This window comes from Panthera pardus, unplaced genomic scaffold (assembly GCF_024362965.1).
Source record: "Panthera pardus isolate Hobbes unplaced genomic scaffold, ASM2436296v1 HiC_scaffold_6, whole genome shotgun sequence".
Classification (NCBI taxonomy): Eukaryota; Metazoa; Chordata; class Mammalia; order Carnivora; family Felidae; genus Panthera; species Panthera pardus.
The window spans coordinates 21,529,209-21,554,844 of record NW_026526991.1 but is presented as its reverse complement, the minus strand read 5'-3'; the positions used below and the strand labels follow the sequence as shown (position 1 = coordinate 21,554,844).

General features: G+C 35.7%; 1 protein-coding gene and 1 pseudogene across 14 annotated transcripts in view; both read right to left on the bottom strand.

The window, feature by feature from the left end:
- Positions 1 to 25,636, bottom strand: part of ANKS1B (ankyrin repeat and sterile alpha motif domain containing 1B) — a 1,073,811-nt gene that overhangs the window by 925,549 nt on the left and 122,626 nt on the right. The gene's annotated exons all lie outside the window — the stretch shown is intronic.
- Positions 12,908 to 13,493, bottom strand: LOC109265388 (60S ribosomal protein L11-like; annotated as a pseudogene).

Genomic DNA, 25,636 nt, shown 5'->3' with positions numbered 1-25,636 from the left:
ACTCTCAACAATAGCCAAATTATGGAAAGAGCCTAAATGGCCATCAACTGATGAATGGATAAAGAAATTGTGGTTTATATACACAATGGAGTACTACGTGGCAATGAGAAAGAATGAAATATGTCCCTTTGTAGCAACGTGGATGGAACTGGAGAGTGTGATGCTAAGTGAAATAAGCCATACAGACAAAGACAGATACCATATGTTTTCACTCTTATGTGGATTCTGAGAAACTTAACAGAAACCCATTGGGGAGGGGAAGGAAAAAAAAAAGAGGTTAGAGTGGGAGAGAGCCAAAGCATAAGAGACTCTTAAAAACTGAGAACAAACTGAGGGTTGATGGGGGGTGGGAGGGAGGAAGGGTGGGTGATGGGTATTGAGGAGGGCACCTTTTGGGATGAGCACTGGGTGTTGTATGGAAACCAATCTGACAATAAATTTCATATATTGAAAAAAATAAAAAAATAAACAAAAAAAACCACTGATTAAAGAAACTGAAGATAATAGAAAGAGATGGAAAGATATTCCATGTTCATGGATTGGAAGAACATATATTGTTAAAATTGTCTATACTACTGAAAGCAATCTACACATTTAATGAAATCCCTATCAAAATCCCAACAGCATTTTTCACAGAACTAATACAAATAATACTAAAATTTGTATGGAACCACAAAAGACCCTGAGTAGCCAAAGCAATCTTGAAAAAGAAGAAGAAAATTGGAGGAAGCACAATTCCAGACTTAAACTTTCATTACAAAACTATAGCAATTAAAACAGTATGGTACTGGCACAAAACCACATATAGATCAATGGAACAGAATACAAAACCCAGAAATAAACACACAATAACATGGCTGATTAAAGTTCTATAAAGAAGGCAGAAATATGCAATGGGAAAAAGTCTCTTCAACACATGTTGCTGGGAAAACTAGACACCTATATGCAAAAGAATAAAACTGGACCACTTTCTTACACTGCAAAAATAAGCTAAAAATAGATTAAGGACCTAAATGTGAAACCTGCAACCATAAAAATCCTAGAAGAGAGGGCAGCAAGTAATTTCTCTGACATTGGCCATAGCAATATTTTTCTAAATAGGTCTCCTGAAGCAAGGGAAACAAAAGCAAAATAAACTATTGGGACTACATCAAAATAAAATGCTTCTGCACAGAAAACAATCAACAAAACTAAAAGACAATATACTGAGTGGGAGAAGATATTTGCAAATGATATAGACTTACTAGCTGAAATATTTAAAGAACTGATACAAGTCAACACCAAGAAAACACAAATAATGCAATTAAAAATAATCCAATTAAAATGAGCTCATGAGTGGCTCAGTCAATTGAGCATCCGCTCATTTTCAGCTCAGGTCGTGATCCAAGGGTAGTAAGATCAAGCCCCATTTCAGGTTCCATCCTGAGTGTAGGGCCTGCTTGGGATTCTCTTTCTTTCTCTGCCCTTCTCCACTGCTCATGCTGTCTCTCTAAAGAAAAACCAAAAAAAGGAAAAAGGACATGAACAGACATATCTCCAATGAAGGCATACAGATAGCCAAAAGAGACATGAAAAGATACTCAACATCACCCATCATCCGGGAAATACAATTAAAAATCACAATGGAGGGTGTGGGGGCCTGGGTGGCTCAGGTGGTTAAGCGGGTAACTCTTGATTTCAGCTCAGGTCATGATCTCACGGTTCATGAGTTCAAGCCGTGCATAGGGCTCTGCATTCACTGCACAGAGGCTGCTTTGAATCCTCTGTCTACCTCTCTCTACCCCTCCCCAACTCTCTCTCTCTCTCTCTCTTAAAAAATAAATAAAGGTGGAAGACCTGGGAAGATGGAGGCGTAGGAGGACGCTGGGCTCACCTTGTCCTGCTGATCAGTTAGATTCCACCCACATAGGCCTAAATAACCCAGAAAACTGCCAGAAGACTAGCAGAACAGACTCTCCAGAGCCAAGAGTAGACAAGAGGCCCACGGAAGAGGGTAGGAAGGGCGGAGAGGCGGTGTGTGCTACACGGACTGGTGGGAGGGAGCCGGGGTGGTGGAGGGGCAGCCCACAGGCAAGGCAGAGCCCCTGAAGTCTGGCTTGCAAAAGTGGAGGGGCGGGACTGTGTGAGTTCTGACAGCCAGTGGGACTTAACATCTGGAATTTTAAAAGTCAACAGCTCTGCTCTCAGAGAGCAGGGAGGGCGAGAGGATGCCAGGAGGGAGAGTTTTTGAGCCAAAGAAGGACAGGACTTGGTGGGGGAACAAAGGCGCTGGCAAGCGCCATTTCTCTCTCCCATCCCCAGCTGAATTCCAAAGGGAACCAGTTCCTGTCACCCAACTTGCTTGCACCTCGCAAACACCCAACGCTGTGCTCCTGTGGATCCATCCCTCCGAGGGGCCTGCCTCCCTCCTGGTGCTGCAGGGCCCCTTCTGCAGGGGACCACTGATGGCAAAGTGAGCTAAGCCTGACCCTCCCACCCCTGTGCACCTTGCGGATCCACCCCAGTTAATACACCCTTAGCCAGATCCCATCGAAGCAGCACCACAAGCCTGGCAGTGTACAAGCAGCCCAGACACAGGCCACACCACTAGATAGTGAGTCCTGCCCCTGGGAGAGGGGAAGATAAGATACACACCAGTCTGACTCTGGCCCCAGCACTGGACTGGGGGCTGACATCGGGTCTGACTGCGGCCCCGCCCACCAACACAAGTTACTCCAGACAGCCACAGGGGAAGTGCCCTCCAGTTTGGAGCTACTGCAGGGACTAATCAAAATGACGAAACGGAAGAATTTTCCTCAAAAGAAACTCCAGGAAGTGGCAACAGCTAACGAATTGATCAAAAACGATTTAAGCAATATAACGGAACAAGAATTTAGAATAATAGTCATAAAATTAATCACTGGGATTGAAAAAAGCATAGAGGACAGCAGAGAATCTACTGCTACAGAGATCAAGGGACTAAAAAATAGTCATGAGGAATTAAAAGATGCTACAACTGAGGTGCAAAATAAAATGGAGGCAGCCATAGCACGGATTGAAGAGGCAGAGGAGAGAATATGTGAATTAGAAGATAAAATTATGGAAAAAGAGGAAGCTGAGAAAAAGAGATAAAAATATCCAGGAGTATGAGGGGAGAATTAAAGAACTAAATGATGCAATCAAACAGAACAATATCAGTATCATAGGAATTCCAGAAGAAGAAGAGAGAAAGGGGCTGAAGGTATACTTGAACAAATCATAGCTGAGAACTTCCCTGCTCTGGGGAAGGAAACAGGCATTGAAATCCAAGAGGTACAGAGAACTCCCTTCAGACATAATTTGAATGATCTTCTGCATGACATATCATAATGAAAATAGCAAAATACAAGGATAAAGAAAGAATTCTGAAAGCAGCTAGGGATAAACAGGCCCTAACATACAAAGGTAGACACATCGGGTAGTAGCAGACCTGTCTACTGAAACTTGGCAGGCCAGAAAGAAATGGCAGGAAATCTTCAATATGATGAACAAAAAAAATATGCAGCTGAGAATCCTTTATCCAGCAAGTCTGTCATTCAGAATAGAAAAAGAGATAAAGGTTTTCCCAAACAAACAAAAACTGAAGGAATTCATCACCACTAAACCAGTCCTACAAGAGATCCTAAGGGGGACTCTATGAGTGAAATGTTACAAGGACCACAAAGTACCAGAGACACCACTACAAGCATGAAAGCTACAGATATCACAATGACTCTAATCCCATATCTTTCGAAGATAAAAAGCTTCTGCACTGCAAAGGAAACAACCAACAGAACTAAAAGGCAACCAACAGAATGGGAAAAGATATTTGCAAACGACATATCAGACAAAGGACTAGTATCCAGAATCTATAAAGAACTCACCAAACTCCACACCCGAAAAACAAATAACCCAGTGAAGAAATGGGCAGAAAACATGAATAGACACTTCTCTAAAGAAGACATCCGGATGGCCAACAGGCACATGAAAAGATGCTCAACGTCGTTCCTCATCAGGGAAATACAAATCAAAACCACACTCAGATATCACCTCACACCAGTCAGAATGGCTAAAATGAACAAATCAAGAGACTATAAATGCTGGAGAGGATGTGGAGAAATGGCAACCCTCTTGCACTGTTGGTGGGAATGAAAACTGGTGCAGCAGTTCTGGAAAACAGTGTGGAGATTCCTCAAAAAATTAAAAATAGATCTACCCTATGACCCAGCAATAGCACTGCTAGGAATTTACCCAAGGGATACAAGAGTGCTGATGCATAGAGGTACTTGTACCCCAATGTTTATAGCAGCACTTTCAACAATAGCCAAATTATGGAAAGCGCCTAAATGTCCATCAACTGATGAATGGATAAAGAAGTTGTGGTTTATATATACAGTGGAATACTACTTGGCAATGAGATAGAATGAAATATGGCCTTTTATAGCAACATGGATGGAACTGGAGAGTGCTATACTAAGTGATACTAAGTGAAATAAGTCATACAGAGAAAGACAGATACCTTATGTTTTCACTCTTATGTGGATCCTGAGAAAGTTAACAGAAGACCATGGGGGAGGGGAAGGGGGGGAAAAAAGTTACAGAGAGGGACGGAGGTAAACCATAAGAGACTCTTAAAAACTGAGAATAAACTGAAGGTTGATGGGGGGGTGGGAGGGAGGGGAAAGTGGATGATGGGCATTGAGGAGGGCACCTATTGGAATGAGCACTGGGTGTTGTATGGAAACCAATTTGACAATAAATTTCATCTTAAAAAAAAATCCCAGCAAGCTTGTTTTATAGGAATTGACTAGCTGACTTTAAAATTCATGTGGAAAGACAAAGGACCTCAACTAGCCAAAGCAATTTTGAAAAAGAAAAAAGTTAGAGACTTATACTACCTGATTACAAGCTATGATGAAATTATATAGTAAATGAGAGACAGTATGATATTAAAGTAAAGATAAATCAATGGAACAGAATGGAGAGATACAGAGTACATTTTCACCTGTACATATATGCAACTGACTTTTGACAAAAGCACTATGGCAATTGATTAAAGAAGGGGTAGTCCGATCAAAAAACTGGGCTGAAACAAATGGATATCCTTAGGCCAAAATAAATAGTTTGACCATACCTCACCATACCATATACAAAAATTAACTTAAAAATGAATCCTAGATCTAAAAGCAGAACCTAAAACTATAGAACTTCTATAAGAAAATATATTAGAAAATTTTTGTCACCTTAGGTGAAGCAAAGATTTCTTGATATGACACCAAAATGACCCACACAAGAAAATTTGACAAATTAAAATTTCAACAGTTAAGAATTTCTGCTCTTCAAAGACACTGTTAAAGAAAATAAAAAGGAAATGAACTGAGAGAAAACATTTGCAAATCACATTTTCTGATATAGCCTTTGATCCAGATAAGAAACCCTAAAATATACGAACAAGAAAATCAACAACTTAAAAAAAATCAAAAGATTTGAAGCAGATACTACAACAAAGATATACAGATGGCAAGTATGAACATGAAAAGGTGCTCAACATCATTTGTCTTTAGAGAAATGCAAATTAAAGTCATGAGATACTAGTTATACCTATTAGAATGGCCATGATTAAAAAGACTTCACAAACCAATGTTGACAGGGATATAAATCAACTACAACTCTCATATACTGCAGGTAGCCACATAAAATAGTACAACAACTTTAGGAAACAATTTGGTAGTTTCTTAAAAAGTTAAATATTTAACTACAATACAATCAGTCACTCCACCCTAGTTATTTAGTCAAGAGAAATGACAGCATATGCTCACACCAAGATTTATATATAAATATTCCTAAAGTCTTATTTATAATATAGTCCAAAACCGAAACAATTCAAAGGTTCATTAACAGGTGAATGGATAGAGGTGCCTGGGTGGCTCAGTGGGTTAAGCGGTAGAATTCAGTTCAGGTCATGATCTTGCAGATTATGAATTCCAGCCTGTGTCAGGCTCTGCACTGACAGCTCGGAGCCTGGAGCCTGCTTTGGATTCTGTGTCTCCCTCTCTCTCTGCACCCCCAGCCCCCACCACTCACTCTCTGTCTGTCTCTCAAAAATAAACATTAAAAAAATTAAAATTAAAAAAAAACAGGTGAATGGATAAATAAATCATGATATATCCATACAATGGAATACTACTCAAAAATAAAAAGGAATGGAATACTGAAATAACTAGCAGCATTGGTTGAAAATCTGTATCAATCTATATCAAATCTCAGATTCCTTGCTCTTCTTGGAACAGCAGAATGAGAGATTTTATTCTCTGGAATGGATTAAACTCATGGTCTCTGGACTACCAGGTAACAGACAGAGTTAAGGAAAGGGATACCAGATAGCATGAGGCAGAGAAATGAGTATTTTTCACCCTCAATCATGAAAACATTTTTTCAGGAATATTTCTTGAATGATTTTATCTTTTCTTAATTTTTCAAATATCAACTTTATCTTATAGTAAATTCTTATATGCAGTGCTAGTCTATTTCTAGGGGTTTTCTTGTATTCATTGATTTCTCTGTTTTGGCACTAGAATCATATTTTTTAGGACTGTTTATAATTGGTGGTACACAGATTCTCTCAGTGCTTCTTGTTTCACAATTTTTTTCTTCAAATTCCTCTAGATGCCTATGAAATAAAAGTACTTATATGAAGACTACAGATACAAAACTAGTTACTGTATAATTTTAGTACTATAAAAAAAAGCAGATGAATGACCTTCAAAAAGGGAAAAATTAATTAAGATCCACCTACACCACGGAATATCAACTACTAAAGTTAGTTTGATCTATATGTATTGACCTTAAAAGTTAACCAAAACATTTGTATGTAATTGAAGAATCACTAAATTCTAATCCTAAAACCAATACTGGACTGTATGTTAACTAGCTAGAATTTAAATAAAAATTTGGAAGGAAAAATAAATAAAGTTAACTAAAACATATTAAGTGAAAAAAGCAAACTTCAGAATATTGTGTGCCAATATCCTAAATGTTTTACATGTATTAACTGATTTATATCCACACAACTAAAAGACAGATGTTGTTATTATTCCCATTGTCTAAGATTTGCATTAACATAGAAAAAAATGCATGCAAAAATACATCATTCACCTCTGAATTATTTGAAGAGTCAAAATTATCGTGTATTCAAGGAAAAACAAAAAGACAATAAATTACAAGGGAAGAAAACACAGGTTTATTCAGATTGTGAAGTGACTTACAACATGTCAAGAAGCTTAGTCTTTATTCTGTAGGCAACCTGGATCTAAGAGCATTATCGGACAGATATCTTGTATCAGAAAGATACAAGAACAGTGTTTTAGAATGAGAGTTCTTGTGACATTTGGAAGGTGAACAGAGTACACAAATTAGTGGCAGAGAGTTAGGCTAGTATGTCTAGGGAAGGAGCAAAGAAATCTGAACTAATGGAGATATAGTAGTGGATAGAAAAGAGGGAGGAAATTCAAATAGATATGTCTAAAATAAGACTTATGGGAGAAGGTATGCGTATGATACGATAAGAGAAAAATAATGAAGTTTCTACCATGAATGAAATGCATGATGATGAGATATTTCCATTACAGAGAACTGCAAGGGCAGTGGTATATTTTGGGGAAACCCAAGTTTCAGTTAAAGTTAACTAGAACACTATGTTGCTCAGGAATACCTCCAGCAAAGTAGGGAAAAGAAATAAGAAAATACTGTAAATTAACTCCATCTATTTCTAAAAATGTCCTGTATGTTATGAGACCTTATAAATGGTTAATAAGGAAGATACTGGTATTTATAACTGAAATAAGATTCAGGGTCTATAGATTCCATGTACCTATACCATCCTCAGTTCCCCATTATCAGAAAAAAAAATTATGATAGCATGAAAAAAAATCTCTAGTGCATGTCTGCTTTCCTAAACAGAATGGATGTGAATGCAATCTTTTTTTTAAAAGCAAGGAGGTTTAGCATGGAGATTTAGTATATATATAAATATATTTGACTGTACCTATTGACAGAGCCTATACGCACATACCCAGAGCACATGCACACATATTTGAAACACTATAAATAAGCCAGACCCAAAGCTTCCAACTAAAAACATATTTTAAATAATAAAACTTGATGTTTAAAAGCTCAAGCTTTGTGCTAATGTTCTACTTCATTCCAACATTTTTGCACTGTGCTCCCCTTGTTTCTCAATAATAATCCTCAAATTTAAAGAGGGCCTATACTAACATAAATCTGTTTTACAAAGTGCAAGAGTTTCTAAGCAATTATAAATGCTTGTTACATTCTTATTTCAAAAAAAAAAGGGCAATGTATAGATCTTTGGTGTTAGTCTAATTCCCCAAAAAAGGGCAATGTATAGATCTTTGGTGTTAGTCTAATGTGCAGTCAATTCCTTCTCCTATATCTACTTGTCAATATTTTAAATTCTGTATGTGGAGATTCTTGCCCAGGATGAATGTTCTGAGACAATCTGAGATCCCTAATTACCAAAGGTTTAATTTCCTTTGTTAAGTATCTGTACAAATGCAAAAAAAAAAAAAAAAAAAAAAAAAAAAATTGGATTAGTAGGTTTTAAAACAAACATAAAATAGGTTTCCTAGAGAATTTTCAAATAACCAGGACATTGTTTAGTCAGAATGTTTTATTCCCTGAGCTTTCACATATTAAAGAAGATTATTCCTAAATAAACTATAAGCCTGAATTTCTTGGGCCAATATATTCACAAGTATAGTAAATAAGATTTAGGCACAGCTACTCCGCAAATTGATCATTACGCCCTCTACCAACCTATGGGAAATATCCACTAGCAACATAAGACTGTTACAGCTTTCCTTGATTTTCATATACGACCCCTGACACCTGAAATCACTCCAGGGCTCCAGATATAGAAACTCACACAGAATGTGCATCGAATGCCTCAGGGAGGGTGTCAAAGTATGTAGGAATAGTCTTCTATTGCATCAGATAATTTCATGCAATGCAAAACAAAGTCCCTCTTCTTTGAAATTTGTATCTGAATAGTTTGTTTCCATTTTTGGATGAACTGCAAAGACGTACACATGCTTTTGAGTGTAGTACCGTAAGTTAAGTTCTTATCCCTATAGTGATGATGTAAGTTTATTATCATGAGCTTCTATTATCATTAGAAGTGTCTCATGTGGACCAAATGGATCTAGAATAATGTGAATATACATGTAAATTTAAAGGTTTTAATAGCCACAATAAAAAAGCAAAAAGAGTGAAATTAGTTTTAATATATTTGATTTAATCTACTATATCCAAAATACTATCATTTAAACACATAATCAATATAAAATTATTGAGGTATTTTTAAATTCCTTCTGGTAATGTTTTCAACATCAGTGTTTATTTTATATTTATGGCACATTGCAATTAGGACTAGCCATATTACAAGTGCTTGATAGCCACATGTGGAAATTTTAAGATTAACTCTGATAATTTAAAATGCTTTCTAAAAGTAACTGAAAACACTGACTTTGTGATAAATAAATGCCTATTTGATTCAGTCACAGAAAATGTAACAATTTCTCATCTTGTAAGTAAAGCTATGCAATAGACCTACTACCTAGTCACAATGGAGACCATAAATGCACATTTTACATAAGTGAGTTTATATAGGGAACACTATAGCTAAAATTACACTAACCAAATATTTTCTAATGAATAATATGCACCCTGAATCACTTGATGCAAATTGCAATAACATAGTCACACAGCAAACCAGAACTGGCCAACTGTGAGCAGAAATAACTCCTTGAGTTATAATCACACAATTTATGATCTCTCTACTATATATATAGTATATGCCACAAGACAGTATTTTAGAATATAAGAATCTGTAACCATACAGAGAACCACAGAGTTAAGAAAATATGAGAAGAAAACTAGAACATCTATTTCAACACAGTTTCAACTTTGTCACTGGGTCTCAGAGTATAAAACATTATTCTCCCACCCTCATCTTCTCTTCTATGAGTATAATTCTTGAAAAATAAACCAACTCACAAGGCAGATTAATCTTTCACTATTATGCAAACACTGATTTTGGTGGAAATTGTTCTTATTCTCATTCTCTTCTTAGGTAACAATATTTCCAAAGATACTGTGCTAAGCAGAACAATGGTATCCCAAAGATATCTACACCTTAATCCCTGGAGTACGTGAGTATGTTATGTTTCATGGCAAGGAGGGTTTCAGGTTGCAGATGGAACTGTTAATCAGCTGACCTTATCCTGAATTTTTTTCCCCTTAAAAAACAGCATTGACAAGAACCACTAAAATAATGAGAGGATAATTCTTGTCGTACTGATGAATTTTATGGCCTGTCTGGTAGGGTTTCACCATTTGGTATGACCTTTGCTGTTGGATTCTCATGGATATCTTTTTGCCACATTAAAAGAAGCTTTTGTTCTTTCAGTAATGAACAAAAAGACAATGAATAACATAATGGGTAGGGGTGCCTGGGTGGCTCAGTCAGTTGAGCATCTGACTTCAGCTCAGGTCATGATCTCACAGCTCATGGGTTCGAGCCCCGCGTCAGGCTCTGTGCTGACAGCTTGGAGCCTGGAGCTACGGATTCTTGTCTCCCTCTCTCTCTGCCCCTAACCCACTCGCGTTCTGTCTCTGTCTCTCTCAAAAATGAATAAACATTAAAAAAATTTTTTTTTTAACATAATGGATAAAAACAGATTCATGATTCAAACTGTCAAAGTTCAAATGCTCGTTCCATCTCTAACTGCATGACCTTGGTAAGATTATGTAACCATGCTGTGCCTCAGTTTCCTTATCTATAAAATGAACATACCAGTACTAGCTACTTCATAGGGTTTTTAGGAAGGTTACATTAGACAGTCCATGTAAAGTGCTTACTCAGTGCATGACACAGAGTAATCGTCATTATTTCTATAAAGAGTAATCCAGAATACTCTTATGGTTTGTTAAATTTATTTAGGATATAATCCAGGATGATTATATAGGTTTTCCCTTTTAATACATTAACATATTTATTCCTGGTAAGAATCATCTTTACACTCCTAGAATTAAATTTGTCTCCCTATGGTGTGTATGTATGTATATATATATACATACAAAATATATATAAATATATATATATATTTTATATGTATATATGTATATATACAAAATATATATATGTATATATATATATACATATATACATATATGTATATATGTATATATTTATATATACAAAATATATATACATATATATATATATTTAACATGATACTGGATTGCTATTTGTAATTTAGGATTTTGCATCCTCATTCATATGTAAAATTGGTCTCCAGTTTTCTTATCTCATTTCAATTTGATATGAGAGTTAGGTAAACTGAAGAGTTTTCTGTCTTTTTTTTTTTTTTTTTTTTTCAACTTTTTTTTTTTTTTTTTTTTAATTTATTTTTGGGACAGAGAGAGACAGAGCATGAACGGGGGAGGGGCAGAGAGAGAGGGAGACACAGAATCGGAAACAGGCTCCAGGCTCCGAGCCATCAGCCCAGAGCCTGACGCGGGGCTCGAACTCACGGACCGCGAGATCGTGACCTGGCTGAAGTCGGACGCTTAACCGACTGCGCCATCCAGGCGCCCCTGTCTTTTTCTAATCAACCAACAGAAACTAAATTGTCTGTTACCTGAAAATTTAAAAGAACACACATGTAAAATAATCTAGTACTAGCACTTCTGTAGAGTAAATCCTTAAAATTTCCAATGTGTTCAATGGTTACTGATCTATCAATACAGTCAACCTTGACATGCATCAATTCCATAATTGACATTTTTTAAGAAGTTAATTATTTCCACTTATGTTTTCTTACTGAATAAGAACTACATATTTTTATATTTTTTATCTTCTATATTTGCAATTCTACCACCATTTTCATTCCTAATGTTCTGTATTATTTTTTCTTTCATATGCCTAGGTGGGTCTATTTTATTGTCATATTCAAAGATACAGTTAACTTGATTTTTTAAATTTTTTTAATGTTTATTTATTTTTGAGAGAGAGACAGAGCATGAGCAGGAGAAGGGCAGAGAGAGAGGGAGACACAGAATCGGAAACAGACTCCAGGCTTTGAGCTGTCAGCACAGAGCCTGATGTGGGGCTCAACCTCATGAGCTGTGAGATCATGACTTGAGCTGAAGTTGGGCACTTAACCGACTAAGCCACCCAGGCACCCCCAGTTAACTTGATTTTTATCAAACACCTACCAGATGAGTTATTTATTCATGTACTTGTTTACTAACATATTACCTTCTGTTCTTAACTATAACAATTCATCATACAATTATTGTTGTATTCTTTCTTCTAGCTCTTTAGTTGAATGCTTATTTTATTCTTTCCTATTTGAAAGCAAAAGCATAACAGGCTATCACTTTTCTACTGAGTAAGGTTTTGTCCATATCACTTAGGTTTTGACAAGTCATATTTTAATTTCAATTATTATATATATACTTTATAAAATTCACTTTTGATTTCCTTTTCACCCTGAAAATTAGTGCTTGCTTTTAAATTTATAAGTGCTTAAATTTGTTGTCTCTTAATGATGTATTTATAGTTTTACCACATTATAGTCAGAGAGAATAATTATTCAAATTCAAATTTATTTAGATGTTCTTTAAAAACGAGTATGTAATTTTCTTCTGTTACATAAGCACTAAAAAGTATATTCTCTGTTCTTAAAGGTGAGATGTATATTTTTAAAACTACTAATTGCATAATTCATACCATCTATACCCTTAGCTTTTCTACTTCATCATCACAATCTAAGAAATGTTACCATACACAGTATATCACTGTGGTTGAACTTTTTTTTTCCACATTTCACTGAAAAGTTTTTACTGATGTTTTATATAGAAATAGTAATTTATTTGCCAAGAAGGATGATCCCATCATCCCATCATACTTCTGCTGGAACCAGTGCACGGCCTCCTCTTTGCTGATTCTATGTTTGGCCCCAACACAGCCTGTCCTGAGCTTCTAGTCTGTGATGCTGAAACCTGGCCTACTCAGCACCACAAAGAAGTCCAGGCCATAGATACCAATTCTTGAGTCATATTTGATCCCCAGAGACATGAGCTCCTGGATCCCAAAACCAAAGTTTCCAATACTGAAGAAGTTACTTTTTCTTAACGCCAACTCCCTCACCCTTAGACCTTTCTCCAGGATTTCTTCTGCCTTAGCCCCACAGACTATGAAGGATGGCAATCTTTTCATTTCTCCTGATGCCAAGGGACCTAATAGTGCATCTAGGTTTGGAAAACACAGCGGTCTGTCTTGTAAACAGCTCCAGCACCTTAGCCACCAGGATCAGTCTCTCTCCACTCTCCCCCACAAAGATGTTGAGGCAAAGCTTGCAGATGCAAAGTTCCTGCAAGGGGTTATCCTTTTCATCTTGACCCTGCACCATGGTGGAGAACAGGAAGAGAAAGTCTGTGATTGAACTGTAACCAAATTTTCTTTGTATTTCTAAATTTGCTTCATAAGTTTTGTTACGTTTTTCAGTTAAGCAAAAGAATGATGTATCATCTTTATGGATTACATATTTTATTACCAAAAAATTACAGTTTAATGTTATATAATGCTCTTCATCTTGAATTTTGTTAGCTATTAATATTGCTACCTAAGCATTCTCTTTCTTTTCATTTAACTGGTATAGTGTTGACTATCCATTTTTTTCCTTCTATTTCTGTCATTTTATCTTGGCCACATCTCTTAAAAACAGTCATAACTGCAGTTGGCTTTTTTTGGTCTAAAATCTGAAAAGCTTTGTCTTTTAATGTGTTCACATTTGGTATTATTCCTGTGACTGAATTTTACCTAGTCATTATTATCCTTTCCTGTTCTTTGTACTCTTTCTTTAGTTTTTGTAATCAAGCTTTTTTCATTTCTTTATTCCTTTCTCAAAACTTTTCCTCAACATTTTATTTCTATTATTAGTCCTTTTGTTTTTACAAATACATTAAACCTATATTTCTTATTGATGTCAAGAATTAGGTTATAACTATATTCATCCTTAACAAAGCATAATTTGCATTTTTCTCTTCTTACTTTGACCCCAAAGTCTTGATCAAATAATGTGGAACTTTAATGCTACAGTATTATTTCCTCTTTATGACATTTCAGAAACATTTCTTAATAATTGTGTTATAAGTGACACCCATATTATCAACAGTGATTTAGGTTCACTGGTTTCACTGCAAGTACAGTTTCTTACAGATTCAGTAAGGTTATATGATATATGGTTGATATCTTTTGCAGCATTTATCCATTCATCTATCCATGGTCATTTGAGCTGCTTTAATCATTTGGCTATTATAAGTAATGCTACAATAAACACAGCGGTGTATATATCTTTTCAAATTAGTGTTTTCATATTCTTTGGGTAAATAACCAGTAGTGGCATCACTGGATCATATACTTCTATTTTTAATTTTTTTAGGAACCTCCACACTGTTTTCCACAGTGGCTGCACCAGTTTGCATTCCCATCAACAACAGTACATAAAGGTCACTTTTTCTCTACATCCTCACCAACACTTGTTGTTTCTTGTGTTGTTCATGTTAGCCATTTTGACAGATGTGAGGTGATATAACACTGTAGTTTTGATCTGCATTTCCCTGATGATGAGTGATGCTGAGCATCTTTTCATGTGTCTGTTGGCCATTTCAATGGCCATTTCTCTGGAGAAATTTCTGTTTGTGTTTTCTGCCCATTTTTAATTAGATTATTGGGGGGGGGGGGGTGTTAGGCTGTATCAGTGCTTTAAATATTTGAGCAAATAAGCCTTTATTGGATATGTCAGTTTCAAATTTTTTCCCAGTTTTAATCCTGTTGATTGTTTCCTTTGCTGTAGAAGCTTTTTACTTTGATGTAGTCCCAATAGTTTATTTTTGCTTTTGTTTCCCTTGCCTCAAGAGACATATCTAGAAATATGTTGCTATGGCCAATGTCAGAAAAATTACTGCCTGTGCTCTCTTCTAGAATTTTTATTGTTTCATGTCTCACATTTAGGTCTTGAATTCATTTTGAGTTTATTTTTCTGTATGGTGTAAGAAAGGGATAGAAAGTGATCCAGTTTCATTAGTTTGCATGTAGCTGTCCAGTTTTCCCAGCACAATTTGTTGAAGAGACTTTTTCCCACTGCATATTTTTGTCTTGTTGAAGATTAACTGACCACCTAATCATGATTTTAGGATTTTCTATTCTGTTCTACTGATCTATGTGTCTATTTTTGTGCCAGTACCATACTGCTTTGATCACTACAGCTTTGTAGTATATCTTAAAATCTGGGATTGTGATTTCTCCAGCTTTGCTTTTATTTTTCAAGATTGCTTTGGCTTTTCGGGGTCTTTTGTGGCTCCATATCCACTTTAGGATTGTTTGTTCTAGTTCTGTGAAAAATGCTGTTGGGGTTTTGATAGGGATTGCATTAAATATGTAGACTGCTTAATCCTATGGAACAAGAAGCTGCCACTTAGTAGGGCCTAGTATAGGGGTTTTCTTTTCTACTCCCTCCCCTCAATATAAAAATATAGATTAAAAAATACCACTTATCTTGGGAGTTATTCTTATAAACTCTTTCTTTTCTCTAAAATTTATCTTAAGTCCCCTAGTAACTTGAAAGTCCCATCTTCATGCTATAGCATTTATTTTAAATGTATAACTTCAAAGTAAACCAAATTCTCTATCATCTAACTCAAATTTTCAATACACAAAAGACATCAATAATTCTAGGTTTTTATAAATAGGTATTTTTGTCTTCCCTTTTTTATGGTTATTTATTTTGAAAGAGACAGAGACAGTGTGAGTGGGGGATGGGCAGAGAGAGAAGGAGAGAGATGATCCCAAGCAGGCTCTGTGCTGCCAGCACAGAGCCCTGCATCAGGCTTGAACTCACAAAACCCTGAGATCATGACCTGAGCCAAAACCAGGAGTCAGACGCTTCACTGACTGAGCCACTCCTTTGTCTTCCTTTTTAAATCCTTACAAAATAGTGGAAGCATTTTACAATCCTAAGCAGAAATATCCTAATTATGTTAAGTGACTCAAGGGATAGAATTCAGTTTGTATGAATAGATTAAATGTGTTTGATTGCTCTTTTTCAGTGAAGACTGTGTTGTCAAGTTCAAAACTGATAGCTTTATTTGCTTTTGACAAATACATATGGGGAAAATTCTTCTTAGCTAGCTCAATATACTCTAAATCAGCCACAAATATAAATACTAGATCAAGTTCCCCACAACTAAAAGAAATAAAAAACACCTGATAAAAATCCAATCAAAATTAAACAGTACAAAAGATCTGATAATATGCTCTTCCGTTCTAGTTCTTTTTTGTTTGACTTTCCATAAAAATCTGTACTAATGAAACATCTACATTTTCACTCTAAGCATAAATTTTAGTTTTCCATGACAACAACCACATATTCTGACTGAGTAGCTGCTTTCCACCTCTACATTTTCCAGCTCCAGAAACTAGTCCCGTATGGAACTGAACTGGATTTTTTTATCTTGATCATCTGATACCCCAGGAATCATCAGAATACAGAAAACTAGTATGTTAGCTTGGTCTTCAGTGTTAGAAACAGAGAAAACAAGTTGAGGAAAGTCTCAACAATATCATGTTCAGGGAATTCTTATCTAAAATATCTATTCAGAAGATTAGATGCCTTTTTCTGGCATTTAACCGCCTTTGGTTCAACTTTTCCAAATTAAGTTTTCTGCCTTCACCCTACCCCCACTTGATACCACGATGAAATCAGGACATAAGTAAAACATCCCAAGTATTAATATATCTACTATTCCATCCCACAAAACTAGTTACACTAAACAAGGAGGAGATACTAAAAATCTAAATAAGGAATTTTTTTAACCTTCAGAATTTAGAAGAACATTGTATCATGATATCCTTGGATCAATATTTAAGCAAAAACTATTCAGTAAGTTGAAAGGGGTGAAACGCTCTTTCTAAAGAGGTCACAAGGAAGTAAATAATAGGATCAATGACAATATTAATAATGCACTATTTCTTATAACAACACATGTTACTAAAACAGACAGGGTAAAAGGTATACAGTTAGGATAATAACATTTCACTACCAGTCCTTCAGAGAGAAAATCTTTTGCAAGACCATGTGACATATTTATTCAGCCTGTATCAAGGAATATAGTAGTGGTTTTCAAACTGTGTTCTTCAGAATCTCTCAGGGATCTCAGTAAAAGAGGCTCACATCCTGGGGTATTATTCTTCATTCACATTGCCATCTTCTTCATTCACTTATGCATACAATAAATACTAAATAAGCTGCCTATTCCATGCATATACTGTGGTTAACCAGTACCTTCTAAGATCACACCTGTGAATACAAAAGAAATAATCCCTGCCCTCAGGTAGCTCAATCAAGAAGTCAAACATCAAGAGGGGCACCTGGGTGGCTCAGTTGGTTAAGCTTCTGACTCTCAGTTTCAGCTCAGGTCATGATCTCACAGTTTTGTGGGTTCGAGCCCCACACTGGGCTCTGCATTGGCAGTGTGGAGCCTGCTTGGGAATCCCTCTCTCTCTGTCCCTCCCCTCCTCACATTCTCACTGTCTCTCTCAAAATAAAAACCTTAAAAAATTTTTAAAAAATTCAAACATCAAGCAAATAATCAAATAATTAATGGCCATAGAAACAAACTCTATAAAAGAGAGTTCTACAAAAGCATATTACACAAAGTTTTTGGTGAGTTTTAAACATCTTATGAGTTTTCTCTTTGATTTTAGGTAAATAAAGGATTATCGACTCCCAAGACACCTAAATAATAAAAGATAACCTGGCATTTCTGGTGGCAATTACCAAATCTAAACTCTGATGCCCGACTTTATCATGACCCTGATTCGAAAGAACTACAGATACAATCATTAAAATATTGTAAGTATCTCTATGTACCAGATACTATGTTAGATGCTTTTGGACTACAAAGTAATATTCACTTAAGAAATATCTCAAAATATTTTACTGAATGTCTAATATACTAGGCATTGGAGATTGTTTCCATACAAGAATGAGTTTCCAGCATTTTTCAGAAAATTTATTATTTTTCTGAATTCCAAATCCCCCATCCCCCCCAAAAAAAATCAGTCAAGAAATAGAGAAAATCAGAACTAGGAAAAGTATTACAATCTGCTGTGAGAATTAAAGCTTAACAACATGGAGACATCACTGGTTAAAGGAATATACACACATCAAGCTAGCAGCAAGAGTAGGAAGTGCTGACACAACACAAGGAGTAGAGGGTTCAGGTCAACATTGCTAAGAACCAGGGCAGGCAAACATAAAAGAAAGATGGTCATGATTTAATTAATTGGTCAGTCTTATTTGTCGCTGTCGTCAAGTTATGTGTCTGTTCATGGCCCCGTCTGCTGCTAAAAGTGAACCACTCTTGAAAATAAAATAAATATTAACGTGTTTATATGCATAATATAATTTATACAAATCCTATGAGTTTGGGAAGCAAAGTAAGTCCTTACATTAGCCATTTGCCACATGATTCTGTGTGGTCTCTTAGTTTTACTAGGTAGGAAGTCTGAATGTCATGTTTTTTGAAAAAACCCACTAACTATTCACTGGTGTTTTCTAGGGTTTAAATATTCATTGGAGGCTGCAGTTCTTTATTGATACTACTAACCTTAACATTTTTCATATAGTATACAAAATTTTAGATATTCATAATGATGAATACAGGATATAAAGACTGCTAGAAATATTTTAAGAACAGCTTATGATTTAAGAATTCCTAAGAATTTCTAGGAATTATGATTTCTTGTTCCTGAATCCCCATGGTTAATATTTATTGGGATTTCCTCTTTGGAGTTTAGAAGAGGAACACAAACATGGACACCAAAAAAGTGTCATAGGTGTTATGATAAAATTCTATTTCGTATACAGTTGAAAACAAAAAAGACAAAAAACATAGGACCAATCAGCCTGTCAAAAGTCTGGAGAAGGTTTCATAAAAAAGGACATGAGTGCTTAAGTGTTTTTTGTCCTAAAGACAAAAACAAAACAAAACTATTTTCCAGGTAGAGTAGAGGGAGGTATAAGGTTGCTGACATACATACATAGGGAAGACTCTGTGAGAAGGCTGGGGTCATGAAAGTCAAGAATCTTAAATAGTCTACTGATATGATCAAATTTATGTACTAGAAAGAAAGAGTTCTCTGGAGGACACACGGAGAATGGCTTCAAAACTATGTGTGATGGGACTGGTAGAGCAATAAGACTACCACAATAGTTAGGCACATTCACTAAACAACACAACCATACATATTGTCAAAAACCCATTCATATCTGACCAGTGTAGAGTGAAACCTGTAAGAGAAACTGAAAATAGAGGTATTGTTATAAACTGTAAAATAACAACAAATACAATTTTTAGAGAGAGAATGATTATGTTGATCTTTTTCCTAGTTTCATATAATCACTTAAGGAAGAAAATCAACGTTTAAAAAAATCCTTTATATAATAAATCAAATTTCTTTAAAGCAATTCTTTAGAGCAATTTCTTTAAAAAGAGATATCTAGTTACCCTGTCACTGACCCTCCTAAAGAATCTAAGGACACCTTATTCATTTTCTAAGTCTTGTCATTCTTCTAACCCAGATTAACTCATAATTAAAAATATGGAATCAATAGAATTATTTTTAGTTGCCTATAAGTACCTAATTGTTCTCATTGCTATTTTTCTTTCAGATTCAGGAAAAGCAATTTATTAGATGAACATCTATGAATCATAATCAGGCTAAAAGCTCTTACGCCTCCCACCTGCCCCCCCATCATCTCATTCTGTTGATAGTGTTATGCAGATTTTGTAAACAATTAAATCTGTTCACATGCAAACAATTTTGGTTTAATCATGAACAACAATAAAGGGGTTCATACACTTTCATATTCTTCATGCTCTACCCATGATCCTTTTAAAAGCATACTAATATATCTTATTATGTATTCCAAAGCTGTTATACCTAAGTGAATGTTCTTTTCAAAATTCTTTTGACATGCTCCTGGAGCAGTTCCAGAAATAAATATTAACACTTTTGGGGAATTTTACTGCACCCTTTTAAGTAGCCAAATAGGAAGCTGGTGGAGGAGTGAAGCCAAAGATTAAAATAAATGCACTATTCATTTTTAACATAGGGTTTTTCTTATTCTTCTTTTTAATAGCTCTAGAAGTAATTTTACTGTTAACACTGAATATTTGTGGAGTGGTGTTGTAAAAATCATTTTTACAAAGAAGAAGGCTAAAAAAGATTTTCAGCTCACCATCAGTGCACAAGTTTGAACAACTGACAATCTTCACACACAATATGCTTCCAATGAGCATGCTCTTATGCATAAAAAAGGAAACAAAGCATTTCAGGACTGTATTTGTAAAAGGGTATTAAAAAAAAAAAACCACAGAGTAAGTTTCAGAGTGGAAAAACATGACAGACTCTCCATAGTCAAACCTGGCACCGAACTATTTTCTAAGGTACATTTAAAGCAGAACATCCGTGTTATTTATATAATATCGACAATAAGAAAGAGCACAAAGGTAGACTTAAGACAGCTAAAGAATCCAGTTCATATGCTATAAAATATTTTTCTTTTTATCTAACAGTCATCTGAACAAGAGTGCCATTATTCAGCCAAGGCAAATAGGTCCTAAAAATTGTCTCAAATTTTCTATAATGCTAAGTAGCCTAGCTTGTTCATATGACTTTGCTTAATGCAGCTAAATACTATGAATGCTATTCAGTTATCAAATATACACAGTACCATTCAAGTTTAGGGAAATAGTAGGATTTTAATACAGAATAACAAATTAATCTCATACACTGCTTTCATCTTCCCACTCAACATCCAAGTGCTATATAGTCCATTCTATTTTTCCCTCACACTATGCCACCAAACATTTTTACTGCAGCAATAAGTGTGAGAAAATAGAATCCAGTAGGGGAGAAAGGGAATGAAAGAGAGAAAATGTAAAGGTAGAGAAGCCAACATGAGAAAGAAAAACTGGATTCATCTCCCTTAGCAGATGTCTCCAGAGAGCTCACCCAGTATTCCTAGACCAGATGGAAAGAACAGTATGGTACAGAATTCTCTATCCCTACACCCAGATGTCACAAGGAATGGAGATGCAAACCTTGTTAGGAACTAACACTTAACACCGTATTTCTTGTGGGCTGTGCCATTTATTCACTCATTCATATATAGACTGGTTAGTGATTTTTTTTCTTTTTCTGGTTTTCTCTGTGGGTGCCTCTCAAATTTCTTTGTCAATCCTTGACCTCTCTCCAAAGCCAATCATGTATTTCTAGGCCCTGCCAATGACCTCCTTAGAAACTCTATCTCAACATCCCCCAAATCCAGCTCATTTTTCCTGACACTGGAAAACACAGTGCTACCCCTTGACGTTTTTCCTATGAAAAAAAAAATCTCCAGGGGTTTCACAATGACTGTTGAAAATATTTTAAATCCTTTGACCTAATCATCAAAGGATTTCATGATCCCACCTCAATCTAACTTTCAAAATAACATCACAACCCTCCTTCACATACTCCTTGTTCAAAACACTGGCCTATATATCATTAAGTAGAATATACCTGAGCATGCATACCTTGTGCCTTTGCTCACATTCACTTATCTTTGCTCCTAATTTACTCTGTGATAGATACTGAATTAGACACTGGATACAAAGATGAATAACAGATCTTATATAGATTATAAAATTCTTAAAGAAAGAAGGAGCATGGGCTTTGGAGTTAGATAGGACTGGGGTTTAAATTTAGATTTTGCAATTACTGGCCATGTGACAAGTTCTTCAGTTGTGGACAGCTTCCTGCCCTGTGAAATGAAACGAGAGTAACATCATCTCCCTTGGAGACTTGCCAGGTGATTTAGATGATATATTTTAAAAGCCTGAGACAGTGTCCTGCAAATAGGAAAGTCTCCATCCTTAGATATCATCACTACTTCCCAAAGCAGAAGACTGCACTCAAGACACTAAGAAGTTGGCTCTAACCTGCCTAGGTCCTGAGCAACTATAGAGAGCAACTACAGCTTTCCTCTACTCCTCTTCTCCAATTTTGGAATTTGTAGAGATAACTAAGGCTAAGCCCACAGCCTCTACCTTTTGACACTTTGCCTAGTGATCTTTCCACTCTCCCACACCACCACACTGTGCCCCCAATTTAAGACAAGGAGCATCTGTGTTAATGAGTAGTTAGTGTGAGAAACTGAGCCAAATAGGTACATGAGTGTCTTACACAGGTAAGTAATTGATTTCCCTTTCAAACCTGTATTCTTTAAATAAAATTCAAAACTTACTTCACATAGTGGAAGGGTATTGCCCAATTGTAATAATTTTTCCACTCCAAGATACGATCTACTTCAGTGGGAAAGGGGACAAATTTAGATTTTTCACATTACAGCAAACTGAGCTACCTAGTGCCATGTTTCTATTCTACCCCCAGCATCCTTTATGGATTGCCCTCCTGGACTCCTAATTGACCTTTATCCAAGTCTGTATATGAAAAATGACCTTGGGGGGTGGGGGTGGGGGGAAATGAGTTATATATACAGTGTTTGAGGAAGTCCAGCACTCTTGGTCTTAGTTCCAGAACAGTCAGTGCCAAGATATCCTGGACAGTGTGGAAAAGAGTAGTTGAGGAATCCTAGCAGCTATAAATGCTTAGCAGCCAAGTGAAAGCGGCAAGTCACAGGTTTTGGAAATCTGTTTACATATGACCATACCTCTGAAGAAAAGTAAGAAGCAGGGGGAAAGGGCTTGACATAAAGCAAACTTATAAAGTCATCTACTTACTCAATAGAAGCTGAGAAGGGAACGTGGGTGGCTCAGTCAGTTAAGCATCTGATTCTTGATTTCGGTTCAGGTCATGATCACCTGGTTCACAAGATCAAGCCCCACCTCAGGTCCTACACTCACAGTGAGAGTGCTTGGAATTCTCTCTCTCCTCTCTCTCTGCCTCTCCTCCTGCTTGCACATGCTTCCTTGCTCTCTCTCTCTCTGTCTCTCAAAATAAATAAATAAACTTAAAAAAAAATTTTTTTAAATAGAAGCTGGAAAAGTAGGCAAGCAGAAAGTAGCTTAGAAATCCTCCAAAAAAGAAAGGTTTTTGTTTGTTTGTTTGTTTGTTTGTTTGTTTTGGTGGTGGTGGGGAGAGGGCTTTATTCCATCTAAATTAGGAGTTATTTTACTTAGAACTATGCCTCAATTTGGACTACATAGTAAACATTTGTGGGGCTCTGGTTGCCTAAAATTCATTTATTCCTTCTTTTGGTAACAGCACTCCATTACATTTCAGAGAACTCTCCCTTCTCTATTGTATGTATTCTTTAAGGGTCTATAAATCAATATGCTGTTCTTATCACTTAAACAGGGATGTCTAATAATCCAAGCTCTACCAGGGAGATGGCTTCCAAAATTTAGATCTAAAGTAGAGTGGCTTAAGAATGAAAAGATCAATGGAAACCAATTTGACAGTAAATTTCATATATTAAAAATAAATAAATAAATAAATAAATAAATAAAAATGTAGGATGCTAAAAAAAAAAAAAAAAAAAAAAAAAAAAGAATGAAAAGATCAAGTCCCAGAACTGGAGCTCTGAGAAGAAGAGAAAATCCTGCTGTTTAGACACCTAATGCTGCCCTGAGCCTGATTTTCAGCCCTTTTTTTAATTCTGTAAACTGCCCAGTAAGTTCCCAATAAATTCCTTTCCTGCTTCCTTAGCTAGAGTTGCTTTCTCCTGCTGGCAACCTAAGAGCCCTTGATGTGGAATTGAAGCCATTTGCCTTTGTGCCTTGTCTTCCCAAATGAAAAATGCAAATATTTGAAATAAAAAATAACCTGTACTATAATACTTTTTACTATAATAGTTTTTATGAATCTATTAGAAAAGTACCAAGCATATGTTTATTGAAATATAAAACTTAAGAGGAGCATTTTTTTCCTTACCTATTCTTCCTTATTTTTATCAGAATTCACTGTATTCCCTGCCACAGTCCCCCACTACTCAATTTTCCTCACATTTGAGCCAAGATTTACTGTATTAAGATTAACTGCATTGATTTGTTTAATTGCTGCCCCAAGCAGTAAGGTAATTTACGTGGCTCATATTCTGGCTGAAAAGTTGATTTTTTTCTGAGCATTTTCAACACCATTGCTCCTTATTCCATTGCCTTTTCCCAAAAGTGTAGTACTGTGTTAAGAGTAATGTTTAAAAAATAGTTAAAGGTATGATACTAGTATTTAGTCTCCCAGGTCTCTTCTATGAAATAAATTACCATAAGAAGATGTGAATTTGTAAATTAGCCTGTATAATTAACAGAAGTTTAGAAATCTGAAAAATATAGTAATCACCTAATCTAAGCCTATCATTTTACAAATAAGGAAATTATGGTCTCCTGAGACCATTCTTCTTGATTTCCAGCATCATCACTGAGTTATTTTTGTTTTTATATTTCTTCTTTCATTGAAATGTGGTTCAAGGAAGAAGTTAATAAATACACATTTTCAGTAATCCTTCTTAAACAAGAGGAAAAAAAGAAAGAAGCTGACATCCCCACAGAAGTCAGTGACACCTGTAATCTCTCAATAACTTAAAAGCCAAACCTTACAGTTCTCTTCAACTCATCCTTTCTTTAAATCTTCTACTCACTGTCACTATAAAGATCAAATAAAAGCAATGTATGAGTTATAAAATGCTATATGAATCAGAATGTTGATATTGCTATTATTTGTCCTTTCTCTTCCCATGCCACCAACCCAGTCAAAGCCATCATCACCTTACATCAGAATTATAACAAAAACCAACAGAAGTCCCTATCTCCATTTTCTCCCCATTCTAACCCATCCTAGAGACAACTTTTTATGTGAATCTCTTAATTCTGCCAAATTCTTAAGGAAGAAATAACACCAATAGTACACTTATGCTTTCACAGAATGGAAAAAATAGGAAACAAGGCCAAATGTGGTTTTGGATGCCAGGATAACATTAGTACCAAAATTGCACAAGGATATCACAAGAAAGCAAAACAAAAGGCAAATCCTACTCATGAATATGAGTGTAAAACTCTTAAACGGAGTAGCAGGAAATCAAATCCTACAATATATGAAAGGGATCATCACGTTTGGTCTATTCTAGTAATGCAATATAAATTACTACAGGAACAGCATGAGAAAGAAAAATTATATGATCATCTCAACAGATGCAGGAAATGCTTTCTATAATTCAACACCAATTCATCATTTAAAAAAAAAACTAGCAAACTAGTAAGAAAATGGAACTTAGACTGATTAAAGAGGTTCTACTTTAAAAAAGTTATGGGATTGAGAAATCAGGAGAGTGGTAATCCTTTGGAGCTAGTAAATGCAAATAATTAAGGGAAGAATTTCAGGGGCTGATTTCTTGATCTGAGTGCTTATGATACAAATGTGTTCATAAGTTTATAAGAATTAATTGAGTCGTACAAATGTGATATGCATACTTCCTGTATGCACATTTTA